The following is a 17,572-nucleotide window of genomic DNA, read 5'->3' on the forward strand; positions in this document are numbered from 1 at the left end:
CCGAGAGTTCGGAGACCAGTTTTAACTTGGCCTGGTCATTAGAGAAGCCAGGGACTAAGGGCAGAGTCTTCAGGAAGAGGAGCCCCTCCCCCAACACACAGCATCTGCTTCTGTGCCCTAGGATCCTGGCCTGAGATTACTGGAGGGGGCGGGAGTGCTTCAGCCATCTGCAGCAAGAATTCCTTTAGGATTCCCATCCCTTTGGCTTTCCTCCTGCAGACAGGAGGGTGGGGAGCAGACAGCGTAGGAGGGTTGGGGTAGCTCAAGAGTCTCTGTGGACAGGTGTCTCGATCCTGGTCTGTCTCAGGCCCCAGGCTGTGCCTTTGTCTAGCTGTCCACATCTGTGTGGGTTTGTGAGATGGTCCTGAGCATGCCCGTGTGGGCAGCTGTGTTTCTGGTGGAAGGTGGTTTCTTTGGTAGAAAGTGTGCTTATGTGTACTTAGGCCTGGGTGTAAGTATCCACACCTCTGAGTAAGCCTTTGCATGTGGGTGTCTTCACAGAGATGAGTGGAGCTGCTCCTAGGAGGTCATTTTGGAGTAAATGTGAGCTTGTCTTTATAGATGTTAAGCTTAGGTATTTGTCTCTGGAAGCATGCATATTTGTCTATAGTAGGTCAGTGAGCCTCTTCGAACATTTGGGTGGCCTCTTTGTATTTATTTAGAAGCATTCATCTTACACTCATCGATTCATTCGCAAAATTATCTGAAGTGCTTGCTCAGTGATGTCCTGTACTTGGCACTAAAATCTAGAGTAGTATTGGTGACCCAAGTAGAGCTGTGCTATGGCCTTCTGGGACCCTTCTTGCCTGTTTCTTATGGGATGAAACTGACAGGAAAAGAGCTAAGAGCACAGTATACATTAGTCCAAGTGTTAGTATATACCTTTGCCTGGAGATATGTTTGGGTGTCTCCTCCATGTAAACTACATGTATGTTTGTTTCCTAGAGACACAGCAAGCCCACAGCTTTCCCTGCTGGGGTTGGATGCAGGAAATAGCACGAATTAAGAGTTCAAGATCCTGTCCTATACCCAGTCTGGTCTCATAAAACTACAGTGGCGGTGATGCACACCTTTAATTCCAGCACTTGGGAGGCAGTGGGTCTCTGAGTTTGAGGCCAGCCTGGACCAGAGTGAATTCCAGGACAGCCAGGGCTACATGGAAAAACCCTGTCTCAAACAAAACAAAACAATTAAAAAATTAAAATAATGCTATAGAATGAAGGCTAGTTTATTGAAAGAATATGGCTAATACTTTTACATTTATTTAGTGTGTGTGTGTGGGGGGGAACATGTAAAGTTCAGAGGACAACATGTGAGATCAAGTTCCCTTCTTCTACCATGTGAGTCACAGGGATTGAACTCAGGTCATTATGTTTGGCCACCAGCAGCAGCATTACTTTCTGAGCCATCTTGTTGGCCCCCCGAGTTAAGAACATTTTAGAGATTAAATTGGGAGATGCTCACATCTAGAATCTTTGGGTTCAGACAGAACTGAGTCTGAATCCAAGCTCTGCCATCTATGGGCTGTTTGTTCTTGAATCATTGAACCTCCCTTGGCAGTGTTAGGATGTTTAAAGGAATTATGTGAAGTGTTGATGATCATGGCATCCAGTAAGTAGGTGGTCAACATATACCAGTTTCTTTTCTTTTCTGGAGTTTTCCACTATCACACCCTACCACTCCTGGGTCCAGCAGATGTAATGACTAATTGAAATTCATTTAAACCACATGTCTAGGTAGTTCTGGCCTACTGCAATTTGGGAATGATAGAAGACAATCTAGCCATTTCTTCCAGGTAGGTGAGCCAACCCTCCCACCTCCCACCCTCCCGCCCTACTCTACTGTAGAGCTTTGATACCTTCCAGCCTTGAGTACAGACACAGGTGATCACAAGTTCAATGCTCTCTTCAACTTGGACTGTCTCCAGTCTATGGCAGGGCTACAGCATGCTGAGCTCAGCAGGATCAGGCACAGGGCAGGGCTGGGTCAAGTCAGGCCTCTGCTTGACATGTCTGTTCCCTCTTGCCCAGCCCCAGGTCAGCTCAGGCAGCTGTCCCCATGGCTGATACTCCTAGATGGGGATCTCTGCTCCTGGCATGGGTGGCCTTGAGATCTTGGAGCACAGGAGAGACAGGAGACCTCCATGATTCGTGTCCCCTCAAGGACTCCTAGAATGGCTGAGTTCCAGGAGGGACAACACACAGGGAGTTGTGGGGTGGGGCAGGAGGCAGCTTGGGTTGTTGGGGTGCCTGTCTTGGGAATCCCCTAGAACTTGTTATAACTGGCAGCTCTTATGCTCTCCTGAAATATCCCTGACCTGGAGGGAATGAAGGAGGGGTTAGGGTGCAGCCAGACTTGCAGGCTGGGAAATGTTCTGAAAGGGAGCTCAGGGTGACCCAGGGCCCAGGGCCTAGGAAGGCAGGAAAGGGTCTGCCCTCCAGGTCATGAAGCCATCATCACCCTGATACCCTCCTCCCATGGAGACAGAGAGTCAGTTTGGTGGTTTCCCAGCTCCAGAGCTCAAGGTTTCACATAGGAAAGATCCTATGGGTCGGTTGTGGTGGTGCACACCAGTAGGATTTGCTGAAGGAAGAGGAGGCAGGAGTTCCAGGCCAGCCTGGACTAAGCTGGGTACTGGTAGTGCACGCCTTTAATCCCAGCACTTGGGAGACAGAGGCAGGTTGATCTCTGTGAGTTCGAGGACAGCCTGGTCTACAGAGTGAGTTCTAGGACAGGCTTCAAAGCCACAGAAAAACCCTGTCTCGAGAAAAAAACAAAAACAAAAACAAAAACCCTATGTAGTCTTGTGTTTGTTTTGCTAGCAGGGCTCCTTAGGTAGCCCAGGCTAGATCTGAACTCACTATATAGTGCATACAGTCCTCAGACTTGCCACACCTCTTGATTCAGTTTCGGATGCTAGGGATTTCAAGCACACACCACCACACCTGGCTCCTGGAGGTGTCTTTGTGATATTTCAGTGACATCTCTAAGCTTCTCTGTTTGGGATCAGAACTGGGAATTTTCCTACTGAAAAAAAAAATTGAAAGGAAGGGAGCAACTGATAGATTTTAGCCAAAGTAATGTGTTTAAGGAAATTTCTGCTTCATGCTGGCCAGGGCTGGGAATGTCTGCTCAAAGGGTTGGTGACAGCCAGGGTCTCTGTAAGTAAACAGGCCGCCTCTGATGGCCTCCCTGAGCTCATTTCCCTCAGCAATGTGAGATGGAGAATGATGTCACCGTTAGTGGGGCCTTCTGGTCATGGAGTTTGTCAGTGAGCAGAATGGAGGCTACAGGATTGCTAGCAGCTGGTGCCACTGTCGGTTAATGGGAGCAGCTGCTTCCCATAGAAGCCGCTAGGATGCCCTCCTACGCTTCTTCTTCTAGGACGGGCTCCAGCCACATCTATGACCCCACAGCAGAGGTGTTGCTGGGGATGCCTGGGATTAACTGTCCCAGCCCTTACTTTCCATGCAAGACCTTGCCCTCCTCCAGGAGCACGTCCTCCCACCCCTTGGTCTCAGGAGGGTCACCAAGGGTGTGCTCACTTATAAAAAGTGGTCCTTAGAGGCACAGGCTCATGTCCTGTCCCCCACCCCCACCCCATCCCCCAGAGCTTGGACAGTGGCAACGTGCAACACAGCCTGTCTCCTGGGGCCAGGCAGCCAAGTCCAGCAGGGGAGTTTCCATGAGCAGAGAGCCCAAGCTGGGGGGACTGGGGTGGGGAGCAGAGAAGCCACAAAGCCCTCTCTGTGATTCCACAGGCTCTTTCTGAGTGCCACCACCCCAGGTGAAGCTTTTATGGGGTCCAGAAGCCCTACAGCAGTCTCTGCATGGCAGCTGCCAGGGGTGGGGACAGGTTCACCAGACTCCCCACTCCCCGGCACCACAAGACTTCACTTCCTGGCTGGAGAGCCATGAGCAGTGAAACTGAATAGAGAGTGGGCCAGAAACTTCTTGGAAGAAGGCCTGGGTCTTTTGCTTTGTTGTCACCCCAGGACTCCACTGTGGGCTCATCAGTCAACAGACACTCTCCGAAGAGCAACCCACCCAACTCAAGGGCTGCCTGACCTGGTCCAAGCTGAACCAAGACCTCAGGCTGGCTGACAGGCTTGACAACAACTCTGATGTACGGCTTGTCTGACCACCAGACCAGTCTGCTGTTCATCTACTTAATCAACAGATCCTCACTTCTTCCCACACTTAATTTGTGCCAAATCTTTGCTGAATGCAGGAGATACAGGCACAAATATGGCAGACAAGATTCCTGCTTTAGGGCGTTGACAAAGAATCAATGATCATGAGTGTGATCCACACATTTTCTATCATGAAGGGAGAAGATGGGATTCCATGGAAGACAGTTCTCTACAGACCCTACCCTGATTACAATGTGGGATGGAGAATAAGAAAGGACCATACAGGAGCAATTTGAAGAGATGACAAGTAGAGAGAAAAGCAACACCAAGGCATGGGGCCGCCTGCCCTTAGAACAATGAGAAGACCCAGGACTGGGGCACGAGAGTAGGGGGGAGTGGTAGCGGTGAGCTGCAGAGGAGGGATGGAGCTGGCCAGAAGGCTTCATAAGCCAGAGGCAGGCCTTAGGTGTGAGGAGAAGATCTTGGAGACTCTAGCAAAAGTGTGTCACATCCAAGAACACAGAGATAATGGGATACATATCAAAAATTTGAGGAAGAAATAATGCCAAATTTACCCTAAAAATTGGCAAAGAAGGAATGTTTCCCCACAAACCCAGCATCACTCTGATACCAGATATAAAAAATATTCTAGAAAAAGAAAACCACAGGTCAGCCAGACACGGAACTTGAGAGACTGAGGCAGGAGGGTTGCTGAGAATTCCAGGCCAGCCTGGGCTATATAGTGATTTCCTTTTTTTTTTTTTTTTTCCGAGATAGGGTTTCTCTGTGACTTTGGAGGCTGTTCTGGAACTCACTCTGTAGACCAGGCTGGCCTCAAACTCACAGAGATCCACCTACCTCTGCCTCCCAAATGCTGGGATTAAAGACATGCACCACCAACACCCAGCGACATAGTGTTTTCCAATGTGAATACCAGTTCCCAAAAATAAAATAAAAGACAAATATAAATAAGAGAATTACAAAACATAACCAACAAAAACTTCAATCTGAAATACATGGGATTTTGTTTTAATTTTTAATTTTATAATTTAATTTATAATTATATGTTAAGAGGATAATTCCATGGAACTAATTCTCTTTCTGCCCTTATGTGGGTTCTTGGGATTGAACTCAGATCATCAGGCTTGTGCAGCAAGCGCTTTTATTAGTCGAGCCATCTTGCCAGCCCCAGAATATAGGCTTTAAAAAGCAGCTGGGTGTGGTGGTACATGGAGTAGAGGCAGGAGATTAGGTGTTCAACAGTAACTCTCCTTAGCTGCACAGCGAATGCAAGGCAAGCCTGGGCTATAGGAGATCACAGCTCCTAAAAAATGACAACTGATATTGACCGCTTGCTTACACACTCATCACACACACACACACACACACACACACACACACACACACACGTGCACACACATACACACACACAATAAAAAGATGCTCCTTGCTTAGTAGGAGAGTGTACATTAAACCTTAATGAGTACTGCTGAACAGACACTAGAACAGCTACAGTTAAAAAGTGGGGTCACACAACCCCACAAAGACGGGTAGCCAACCTTCTTTGGGCCAGCAGAGCAACATGCCTCAGTTTTGTTGTGACTACTGTGATATATATCTTACCCATGTTACTCCATCTGTGAGGAAGACACACTGCAGTGGCTGGAACACAAAGAGAATGTGAAAGACTATTACCAGAAAGGGATGGACAAGTAGGCCAAGAGCCTGATTTGACAAAACAATGGCTGCGTTTCAGCAAGGAAAGACACCTCCAGCTCCATTCTCTGCTCCTCCCCCAAGTCTCCTGGGTCCTCCTTGCCCTGGCATGATGCCTGAACCCCACATGGGAGACTCTCCCGTGATGCCAACGGTGGGCCCCCCTCCTCCTGGGGTAATCCTATGGGACCTGCTCCTGGAATGAGGATACACATGGGTGGCCATATGCCCACAATGCCTGGGCCTCCAGTGATGAGATCTCCCCCTCGCTCTATGATGGTGCCTACTCAGCCTGGCATGCCCAGACAGATAAGAGCAGAAAATCCCTTTACCAGTTTTGTATTTCTTGTTCTGTTTCACCAGGAGATTACCGTGCTGCACCTGAGTGTCTCCTAGCTGTATGACAAGGAAGACTTACCCCTTCCTAACAGAGAATAGTTTTGGAGGGGAGAAGTGGGATAAAAGAAGTGCACTTTTCACTTCTATTGTGAAATGTGAAAATAAAATGGTCAGCCGGGCGTTGGTGGCGCACGCCTTTGATCCCAGCACTCGGGAGGCAGAGGCAGGCGGATCTCTGTGAGTTCCAGGCCAGTCTGGTCTCCAAAGCCAGTGCCAGGATAGGCTCCAAAGCTATACAGAGAAACCCTGTCTCAAAAAAACAAAACAAAACAAAAAAGAAAAGAAAAGAAAATGGTCAGCTGGTTTAGTTAAAAAAAAAAAAAAAAGTAGGGCCACGCACGTCCAATGCTACCCAGATCCTGGAACAACTCGGTTATGACACTGGTAGTGGGAATTCAAGTAGTCTAAACACGTTGGAAAACAGCCTGACAATCATCCAGAATGTTAAACATACACCTACTTAAGTATCTACCCAAATGGTCGCAGAAGTCTACGCAAAGACTTGTAGGTACACGAGTGTTTCCAGCAACCTAAACGAGCATCATCATCGGAAGAATTCGTAGAGAAATCGAGATACATTCCTCAACATGAAAAGGGACCAGCCAGCCGGGCAGTGGTGGCGCCCACTTTAATCCCAGCACTTGGGAGGCAGTGGCAGAGGATCTCTGTGAGTTCGAGACCAGCCTGGTCTACAACAGCTAGTTCCAGGACAACAGCCTCCAAAGCCACAGAGAAACTGTGGACACTGTCTGGAACCCCACCCCACCCCCCCAAAAAAAGAAAGGAAGAAAAGAAGGAAGAAAAGGGACCAGCCATAACAGACTGAATAACATAGATGAGTCTCTCAACCATTAAGCCTTATAAAATGAATACATATAAAAATAAATACATACACTGTAATATGTAGTGACATAAAGTGGCTCATTGAGTAGGAAGTGAGTTGGGGGATAGCTGGATTTCAAAGGAGCCTGAGATCTCCTGTAAGTCACACCAATAAAGACAGGGTTACACTCGCATTAACACACACGTGCACATGTGAACATGTGGACACTCTAAGGGGCTGTTTGCTTCTTTTGCGTATGTTCAGAGGTCAACATCAAGTGTATTCCTCAATTACTTGCAACTTTATTTTTTTATTTAATTTAATATCTTGAGTCCTGAAACTTAGGTAGATCAGGCTGGCCTTGAACAACCAGTAATCCTCCTGCCTCTGCCTTCTGAGTGCTAAGATTACACACAGATATGTGCCACTATACTCAGCTTTCTTTCCTTCTTTCTTTCTTTCTTTCTTTCTTTCTTTCTTTCTTTCTTTCTTTCTTCCTTGTTTTTTTCAAGACAGGGTTTCTCTGTAGCTTTGGAGCCTGTCCTGGAACTCGATCTGTAGACCAGGCTGGTCTCAAACTCACAGAGATTCTCCTACTTCTGTTGCAACAAGGAAATCTCTCTTTTTTCTTCCTTCCTTCCTTCCTTCCTTCCTTCCTTCCTTCCTTCCTCCTTCCTCCCTTCCTCCCTTCCTCCCTTCCTTCCTTCCTTCCTTCCTTCCTTCCTTCCTTCCTTCCTTCCTCTCTTTCTTTCTTTTGTTGTTTTTTTGAGACAGGGTTTCTCTCTGTAGCTTTGGACCCTGTCCTGGAACTCACTCTGTAGACCAGGCTGGCCTCAAACTCGCAGAGATCCACCTGCCTCTGCCTCCCTAGTGCTGGAATTAAAGGTGTGTGCCATCACTACCTGGCTATTTGTTTACTTCTTGATGTGTCATTTCTTTGTTTTATTGATAACCCAATGTGTGTGTGTGTGTGTGTGTGTGTGTGTGTGTGTGTGTGTGTACATACATATATGTCAACATTTAACAAATTGTACAATGTGAAATATTTCTAAAAAGAGCTGCTTCAAAACCAGGAGGTAGGTCTAAGGATATAGCTCAATTAGTTCAGTATTTGCCTAATGTGCATGAGGTCTTGGGTTTGATCCCCAAGCACTCTAGGGCATGGAGGTGTACACGTGTAATCCTGGCATTTAGGAAGTGGACATGAGGATCAGAAGTCCAGGGACATCCTTAGCTACATCAAGAGTTTGGGGCCGCTGGGCGTTGGTGGCGCACGCCTTTAATCCCAGCACTCGGGAGGCAGAGGCAGGCGGATCTCTGTGAGTTTGAGGCCAGCCTGGTCTCCAGCGCTACAGGCTCCAAAGCTACACAGAGAAACCCTGTCTCAAAAAACAAAAACAAACAAACAAACAAAAAAAGAGTTTGAGGCCAGCCTATATTATATGAGGATCTGTCTAAAAAAGAAAATAGATCCTGGCGTCCCAGACCAGACAGACCTATAGGGCTAAGGCTGCAGCTGGCCTGAGTATGTGTGGGAGAGCCTCATGGGGCCGGGAGGTTACACAGACAGGAGTCTCCTGTTTGTCCCAGTCAGTCCTGACTCAGTATCTGGCAGCAGGCCATTCACACAGCAGCCAAAGTGATCTGGAAGCTGCAATTCTATTCCCATCACTCTTCGGCGAGTGACCCACTAGCAGCTTCCCCTGATCTACAAAGCCCAGCGCCACAGCCCCCATCCACCCTGTGCCTTGTCTTTTATTTACTGTCTCCAGACACAAAACTGCCTCTCAGGCCAGTGTCCACCCTGCCCTGGTGTTTGGCCTGGTATTGCCTCATGCTAGAAGGCTCTTTGACTCTTTTCACCAAGTTAGTGTCAATTGACACCTCAGATCTCAACTCAGACTTCTCTTCTGTAGAATTTGTCCCTCAATTCTATTTGAGGCTATACAGATGTGGCTTCCTGCCTCATCTTCCAAATACTATAAAAGATATATTTATATTACTTTTCAAATATTGAAGGGCCTGAGAGATGGCTCAGTACTTGTACAAGCTTGGTGGTGGCCTGGGTTTGATTTCTAGAAGAAGCCAGACAATAGTGGAATGAGAGAACCCACTCCGTAAAGTTGTCATGTGACTTCCACACATGTGCCATGGTATGTAGGTCTACCCACACACCATGCACACATACACATAATAATAAATACAATAAAATGAAATTCAAAGAAGCATGGTTTTGCTTTACTGCCTAGGACAGCCCTGAACTCCTGGTACAGCCTAGTAATCCAGCTATGTAGGAGGCTACGGTAGAGAAAACTTCATCTCAGGTCTTTGAGTTTGGCCTGGAGTGCATATCTGTCTGTCTGAGATGATCTGATCATTTGCATCTAATTAACCAAATGTGGCAAAAGCAGTGCTGTGTAACATCTGAGGCAGGCCAAGGAGGAAGCTTGCTTTCAGGTGGCTTCCTTTTTGGATGTTTCCTTTCAAAAGACAGTTGCAGCAGGGTCTGGTGGCACTTGCTCTTTTATCCCAGCACTAAGGAGGCTGAGGAAGGAGAATTGCCATGAATTCAAGGCCAGCCTGGGCTACATTGCAAGACTCACAAAAACAAACAAACAAAAGAGCTAACCACTCACCTTTCCCTCCAAAGACAAAAATCAAAGGGTAGTTGCCATGCTATGAGGATGCCTGGGTAACAGACACACAGAAGTTCTTGAGGAAACTCCACTGAGAACTTGGTCTGTAGTCAGCACCAACTTCTAGGCATGAACTTCAGAAGCCTTTAATATGCTTTTAGGTCTTAGACCATTTCCTACTGCTAAAACAAAACAATGGAATCTGGAAATTTTATAAAAACAAGATGATTATTAAGCTCACAGTTTTTGAGCCTAAAAGTCTAAGACTTTCAAATTCTCCAAGAACTACATTAACCCTGCCAAGGACAATGCTCCCAATGATCCAATTCCCTCTGATTAGGCCCCACTTTCTAAGTTTTATTATAAACATTTTCACACTGGGCACTAAGCTTCTAGCACATGGTAATGATCAGACCACATATAAATTATGACAACCTATGAGACTAAATGGGGGCTGCCTAGTTGTGCCCAGTTTTCTCCTGCAACCATGAGAGTCAAACAGCTATAATCTAAGTCGCTAAATTTAGGGATGGCATGTTCGGCAGCAGTAGACAATGGGAATAGAGTTTAACAAATACTCTTGTTTTGTTTGAGGCAGGGTCTAGTTAACCTTGGTTGATCTTGAACTCATGATCTTCTTGCCTTAGTCACCCAAGTATACTGGGACCTCCCTCGAGTGAATACTTGTAATGAACAGAAGTGGAGAGGTCTGGTTAACTGTGTTTGACCTCTTTGTAGTTTTAGCTGATGGTTCTGTTTCTCCTTCCCCAAGAGAAATGAGATTTGGGAAATTCAGGAAGGACCCTGCTCAAAACAGGAGTCATGGTGGCATAAAATTAACTCTGAAACCAAGTGGTGGTGGCACAGGCCTTTAATGCTAGCACATGGATCTCTGAGTTTGAGGGCAGCCTGGTTTACAGAGAGAGTTCCAGGATAGCCAGGACTACACAGAGAAACCCTGTTTCAAAAAAACAAAACGAAAAAAGTTACCTCTGAAGCTTAAGGCTCTGATAGTAAAGTTATAAGCTCCCACATGAAGCCCTGAGTTCAAAGCCCTGGGATTGGTCCCTAGAATTGTAGACACCAGGCATGGTGGTGCCCTGTGATCCCAGCCTATAGGAGGTAGAAGCTGGAAGATCAGGAGTTTGAGGTCATCATCAGCTGTATAGCAAATTCAAAAACAGACAAGGTCCTGTCTTAAAAAAGAAAGAAAGAAAGAAAGAAAGAAAGAAAGAAAGAAAGAAAGAAAGAAAGAAAGAAAGAGAGAGAGAAAGAAAGAGAAAGAGAGAAAGAGAGAAAAGAAAAAAAGAAAAGAAAAGAAAAAAGTGTCCCTACTGTGTACTTTTAATCCTGGGCCGAGAATAGTTTTGGGAGGACAGCAGTGACTGTGTGCATTTCACTGTGCTCTTCTGCAAGGGCTCTGTCTTTTATCAGCTCCTTAAAAGAATCTGTGGTCTGCACACATTAACAACTATTTTCTAGTCCAATTATCTCAATTTTTAGGTCACGAAATAGAGTCCACTTCCTTTCTGGAAATAATTCTGGATAAAAGAAAAGAAAAAAAAAACTGTAAAAAAAAATAGGCCTATGAACTGGGCAAGAAGGCAAGAAATATTCAAGCCAAAAGTATTTATAATCCCAGTCTGAGCTATGAAACTAGTTTTTGCCTTAAGGACATTTTTGTAATTTTAAGTTTTACTATGGTTAAAAATTACAAGATCCCCTCACCCCCACCCCTCACCCCCACCCCAGACAGAGTTTCTCTGCACAGCTTTGGCTGTCCTGGAGCTTGCTCTATAGACCTGAGGTCTATAGATTTTCACCTTGGTGAGTTTGCATAATATGTCTTCTTTAAGCAGGCTTTAAGCAGCCTTCTAAAAGCATGCTGAGATCTCCCTGCTTCTACTTTCCGAGTGCTGGGATTAAATGTATGCACCACTACCGCCCAGCTTTGGGGGATGGTCTTATGGGGATGGAATAATTTGTGAGACCTGGTAGTATGCTAGTAAGGCTCTCCAAAAAATAGAAGTGCTCTGGTTTAAACATGTCCTGCCTAAATGTACGTGTTAGAAACTTAGAGATTAGAGGCAGAAGCAAGAAACTCCCTGGAAACTCCCAGGTCAGCTAGCTCGGCATACACAGTGGAAAACAGAGACCATAAAAGAAATAAATAAAAAAATCTTGTTTACTTTTATTTTATGAGTATGAGTGTTTTGCCTCTATGTGTGTATAGTACATGTATGCCTGATGTCCGTAGAGACCAGAAGAGGGCACCAGATTACCTAGAACCAGAGTTACCATGTGGTTGCTGGGAATTGAACCCAGGTCCTCTGGAAGAGCAGCCAGTGCTCTTAACCAATAAGCATTTCTCCAGTCCTGAGTCCCTATCTTTTTTTTTTTTTTTTTTTTTTTTTTTTTTTTTTTTTGTGTGTGTGTGTGTGTGTATGTGTGTAGGGGGGTTCAAGACAAGGTCTCACTATGTATCTTTGGCTATCCTGGAATTCACTCTGTAGACCAGGCTGGCCTGGAATTCACTGAGATCTGCCTGCCTTTGCCTCCTAAATCCTGGAATTGAAGGTGTGCTTCACTACCGCCAGGTCCTGAGACCCTATCTTAAAACAAGATAGAAGAGTGGGAGTGACTTCTGAGGTTGTCCTCTGATTTCCACAGACATACTGTGGCATATGCCATTCACATTCACTCAAACATATTAAAGTTCATTTTTAAACTGGGCGATGGTAACTCACGTGTTTAATCCCAGCACTCAGGAGGCAGAGGCAGGTGGATCTCAGTGAGTTCCAGGCCAGCCTAGTCTACAGAGTGAGTTCCAGGACAGGCTCCAAAGCTACACAGAGAAACCCTGTCTCGAAAAACCAAAAATAAAATAACAAAAAAGTAGTCTCTCAACAAAAAAAATCATTTAAAGAAGACATATTATGCAAACTCACCAAGGCGAAAAATTAAGTTAAGAAAAACAAGTAAGTGTTGGAAATAGTTACCCTTATAATCCCAGCACCTGGGAAGCCAAGGTAGGATTGTGAATTTGAGGTCACCCTGATCAGGTGTGTTTCTGAAATCAAAGGCTGAGGGCTAGGCATGTAGCTTGGGGGTTGAGCACTTGCCTAGCATGTCCAGGGCTCCTCTCAGTAAAGGAAAGAAGGAAGGGAGGAGAGAGGCCGAGCAGAAGGGAAGGAATCTTTTGTTTGTTTTGCTCGTGTGAAAATATGTAGGTTTTCATGTGGGTGAATGTACATGAGTAGGTGCATTGGAGCATGTGTGTGCCCGTGCCTTTGAGTTCAGAGGACAACTTCAGCTGTCATTTCTTCAGGGCTGCCACCAACACTGCTCCATCCTCTTCCTCCTCCCCCTTTAGTTTTTGTTTTGTTTTGTTTTTTTGTTTTTCGAGACGGGTTTCTCTGTGGCTTTGGAGGCTGTCCTGGAACTAGCTTTTGTAGACCAGGCTGGTCTCGAACTCACAGAGATCCACCTGCCTCTGCCTCCTGAGTGCTGGGATTAAAGGCATGCGCCACCGAAGCCCAGCAGTTTTTTTGTTTGTTTGTTTGTTTGTTTGTTTGTTTTGAGACTGGGTTTCTCTTTGAAGATCAGGCTGGCCTTGAACTCCTAGAGATCCACCTGCTTCTGCCCCCAAGTCCTGCAATTAAAGGCACGCGCCACCACACCTGGTTTAAATATCTTCCACTTTTAATTTGAGACAAGGTCTCTCATTGTTTGGAATGTCACAAAGTAGGCTAGGCTAACTGGCCAGCAGCTTCTGGCATCTGCCTATCTCCACCTCCCATCTGACCCTCTCTGGGATTACAAGCATGCCCTGACATGCCTGGCTTTTTATGTGGGGTCTGGAGGTCAAACTCAGGTTCCCAGGCCTGTGAGACAGCACTTTACCAACCAAGCTCTCTCCAATCTCTGGAAACTTCTAGTTCTAAAGCTCACAGCTTTTCTGGTGCTCACACTTGCTAACTGGCTGTCCATCTGGTGCGCCCTAGGTAGGAAAATAAACCTGGAGGCACATATAAGAATAGCAAAAGGTGGGGAAAGCCTTGCCAGAGGCATTTGGGGGAGGAAGTCTGTGAACTGGAACAGCCCAGAGATAAGATAGGGGATGTTTGTGGCCAGAAGAGCCTGGGGGCTAGCCCAGAGACTTTGATTTGGGTTAAAGGTATGTGATAATAAGGGGATGGGATAGGGAAGTAGGGTTCTTCTGGATTCCCAGAAGCAGTTTGTGGTTTATCCACTAGCAATCCTTCATTTTACCCCTTCAGGGTCTAGCCTGAGCTGAGCCCAAGCCGTCATTCTGTGGGTTGGGAGCCCGACGTGGGAACTAACATCCATCATTGCCCAAAAGCTTGGGATGGAGAGTTGCAAGCAACCTTCAGAGCAGCTTCTCCCGTAAGCTCCCTGCTCCTTAAGCAGCTCCTCTGAAGAAAGCAGTCCTGTGGCTCAAATCTCTTGTGGGGTCTCTAGTCCTATGCTTGTTCACCGTCAGTAAAGAGAGTGGGCTGAAAGATCGAAGGTCTGATCTCTGCTGGGGCCAGGCAGAGGCTGGGCTTCTAATAGGCAGAACCTGGCTCTCTTGCTCCGTTCCTTCCTCTGGGTTGTGGGCTGTGGAAGCCCCTGTAGATCCTCCCTCCCCAAGAGGAAAAAAGCAGATGTCAGCTTTCTCCACTGGCCCAGATCACACTTACTTGAACAGCACAGGCAACAAGCTTTCTCCACACTTAATTCTCCAGTGAGTGCACCTATTAGCTCCTAGGGCAATGAGGAAGATGATGGTGGCCTTGATCTCACATCATACTCTCATGGCTGACAGTCTGTCCTTTGGGAGTAGAGGCCATTGGCCATCTGCACAGATAGCTGGGTGCTGTCCGGAGGGGACCTGGGTGAAGGAGATACCCTGGGCCCTGGTCTGGGACAGAGCTTGTGGCTCCCAGGTGTCTGCTGTGGGCAAGGCTGACTTGGGGATTCTGGACTTACCCATAGGGACCCCCCACTCTCTCAGTGTGCCTTTCCCTCCTGATAGTATCAGCATGAACTGGAGGAAATAGGTAGTATGGTATCCTTGATCACCAAAGCAGAAGAGTTACCTTGGAAAGGGCATTTCTGGCCAAGGACTAAGTACTAAGAACTAAGGACTAAGTGGTGTGTGTGTGTGTGTGTGTGTGTGTGTGTGTGTGTGTGTGTGTGTGTTCATGTGCACATATGTGTGTGAGCATGCATGTGGTGACCAGAGGTCAACCCTGGGTATTGTTCCTCAGGAACCATCTAACATACTAACATAGGTCTCTGGGACCTATCTATTATTTGTCAGTGAGACCAATTAGTGAGTTCCCGGGATCTGCATGTCTGTTTCCCAGGGCTAGGAAGATAAGCTTATGCTATTACACTTAGCTTTTTTGTGTGGGTGTTGGGAATCAAAGTCAGGTTCTTGTGGTCAGTGAAAAGCATTTTCCAGTCTGTGCTGCCGTCCCAGTCCTCTGGGTGCTTTTCAAGGTTCCCTGGTGACACAAACATGTAGTCGGAGGGCCTCACAAGTGCCAGGCAAGATAAGCACTGTGGTTCTCCCCAGGAGACAGATGCAACTCTCAGAAGCAGAACCCCTTGGCCAAAGCTTGGGAGTAGATGGGATGGGTGGGGCTGGGGCCTCAGATAGAACAGAGTCACAGAACCTATGTTTCTTGTGGGACCGTGAAACCCCAGTCAGCCTGGGGACTCAGTCCATTGGCTGGGTAGACATTCCTGTCACATTCTTTTTCTAGAGCTAGGCTATGACTACTCCAAGGCCTAGAGTGTGGATAGGTCACCTCTACTAGTTCACTCCTGGGTTCCTCTTTGGAAAGGCACACCCTTTGATGAGGGGGAGGAAGCATTTTTGAGGTGAAATGTTGTCTCACAGTCATGAATGGAAAATATTAAAAGTCCAATGGCGCCAAACAAGATTCATGCCAGGGCCAGAAAGTACAGAGAAGAGGAGGGAACATCCTTGTTATTGAGTACCCAGGAGTCTGCAGGACGTCAACTCCCGGTCACCCACACCCTGCATCCCAGGCCATCTCTATCACAGGACTAGCACAAGTCTCTCCTGGGCCAGAGGAAGGCCCTGGCATGATGACTTGAGGGAAGCCTGAGATTCTGTTAAGTTTGTTTTACTCGGTACTCTGGGGAGGACCGAGAACATAGCCATGGTCCAAGGGCTAGGCTATCTCAGTGCCAGTGTGAGAGGCCAGGTCCAGTCCACACATATTCTGGGGTTATGAGTGTTAAAATGACAAAAAATGGGAAGATTGGCCAGGAGGCTTTCTCCTGTAGGGCCTCTCTCACCACAGAGGGTGGGCAAGAAAAACAGGTCAGTAGAATGTGATTACAGTTCTTCTGGAGGAGTGCTCAGGGACTGTCGGGCAGAAGAGGAAACGCTGGCTTACCTTAGGGCTGTGGGGAAGGGCTCTCAGAGGAATGGGTGTGTTCCAAAGACATTGAGGGAATCTCACAAATCTGGAGTCTGAGTCCGTATTCTTGGAAGTGTCTCTGTGTGTTTGGGGAAAGATTTACTGAGTCTCCCCATGGGAAGCAAACAAACTGCAGAAGTACAGGAGCCTAAGAGACAATGTTCTAGGAACCCAACACATATCCTCTGCAAAAGCAGCCAGCGTTCTTAACTCGAAGCCATCTCCCCAGCTCTCTTATCTAGGACATTTAAATGGAACAATTGCTTGAGAGATCTGAGATATGCAAGAAAGGATCATGAAATTATTTGGGAGGGATGGCATGGAGTCACCCTCTGTTCCAGGTACTGTCACTGTGGAAAAAATAGCCCAAACTTCACTGCTTTTTTTTTGTTTGTTTATATATAGTGTTCTGCCTGCATTTATGCCTGCAGGCCAGAAGAGGGCACCAGATCTCATTACAGATGGCTGTGAGCCACTATGTGGTCACTGGAAATTGAACTCAGGACCTCTGGAAGAGCAGTCAGTGCTCTTAACTGCTGAGCCATCTCTCCAGCCCCCAACTTTCACTGCTTTAAATGACAACCTTTTTATTATGCCCCACAGACTCGGTAGCTCAAGATTTCATATAGGACTTCACTGGACAGTTGTGCTCTTTCTCCCTCCATTTTGAATACTCTTTAGTTTTTATAAACAATTCGGGTTTTAAAAAATATTTAATATGTGTATGTCTATATGTTTGTATGCTACTTGTGTGTGGGTGTCCACAGAGGCCAGAAGAGGGCACTGGATGCCCTGGTACTGGAGTTACAGGCAGTTGTGAACCATCTGATGGGGTTCTGGGAACTGAAATCCAGTCTTCTGCAAGATCAGCAAGCACTCATAGCCACCTAGCCATCTCCCCAGCCCCAACTGTAGAAACTCCTGCAGTTTTAAAACTTTTTAACTTATTTTATGTATATGAGTGTTTCGCCTGCATATACGTATGTCTGTGTGTCACCTGCATGCTTGGTGCCCTCAGAGGACAGAAGAGGGTATCAGATCCCTGAGACTGGAGTTATAGACAGCGGGTGAGCTGTGAACCAAACCTAGCACCTCTGGAAGAACAGCAAGTGCTCGGAACTGCTGAGTCATCTCACTAGGCCCTTAAATTTTTTTTTTATTCATTTTTTAAAATTGCAAAGGCCTAGCATTTTAAAAAAACATTTATTTTTATTTTATGTGCATTTTATTTTGCCTGTTTGTATGTCTGTGTGAAGGTGTCAGATCTTGGAGTTATAGACAGTTAGTTGTTAGCTGCCATCTAGCTGCTGGGAATTGAACCTGGGCCCTCTGGAAGAACAGTCAGTGCTTTTAACTGCTGAGCCATCTCTCCAGCTCCCTAAAATCCAGTTTTTTGGAACTATT

At 46.5% G+C, this 17,572-nt stretch overlaps 1 pseudogene; it reads left to right on the forward strand.

Moving 5' to 3' along the window:
• Positions 1–5,715: 5,715 nt before the first annotated feature.
• On the forward strand, positions 5,716–6,245 carry LOC103159397 (annotated as a pseudogene).
• Positions 6,246–17,572: the final 11,327 nt, after the last annotated feature.

The sequence above is a fragment of the Cricetulus griseus genome, chromosome 4 (genome assembly GCF_003668045.3).
Source record: "Cricetulus griseus strain 17A/GY chromosome 4, alternate assembly CriGri-PICRH-1.0, whole genome shotgun sequence".
Classification (NCBI taxonomy): domain Eukaryota; kingdom Metazoa; phylum Chordata; class Mammalia; order Rodentia; family Cricetidae; genus Cricetulus; species Cricetulus griseus.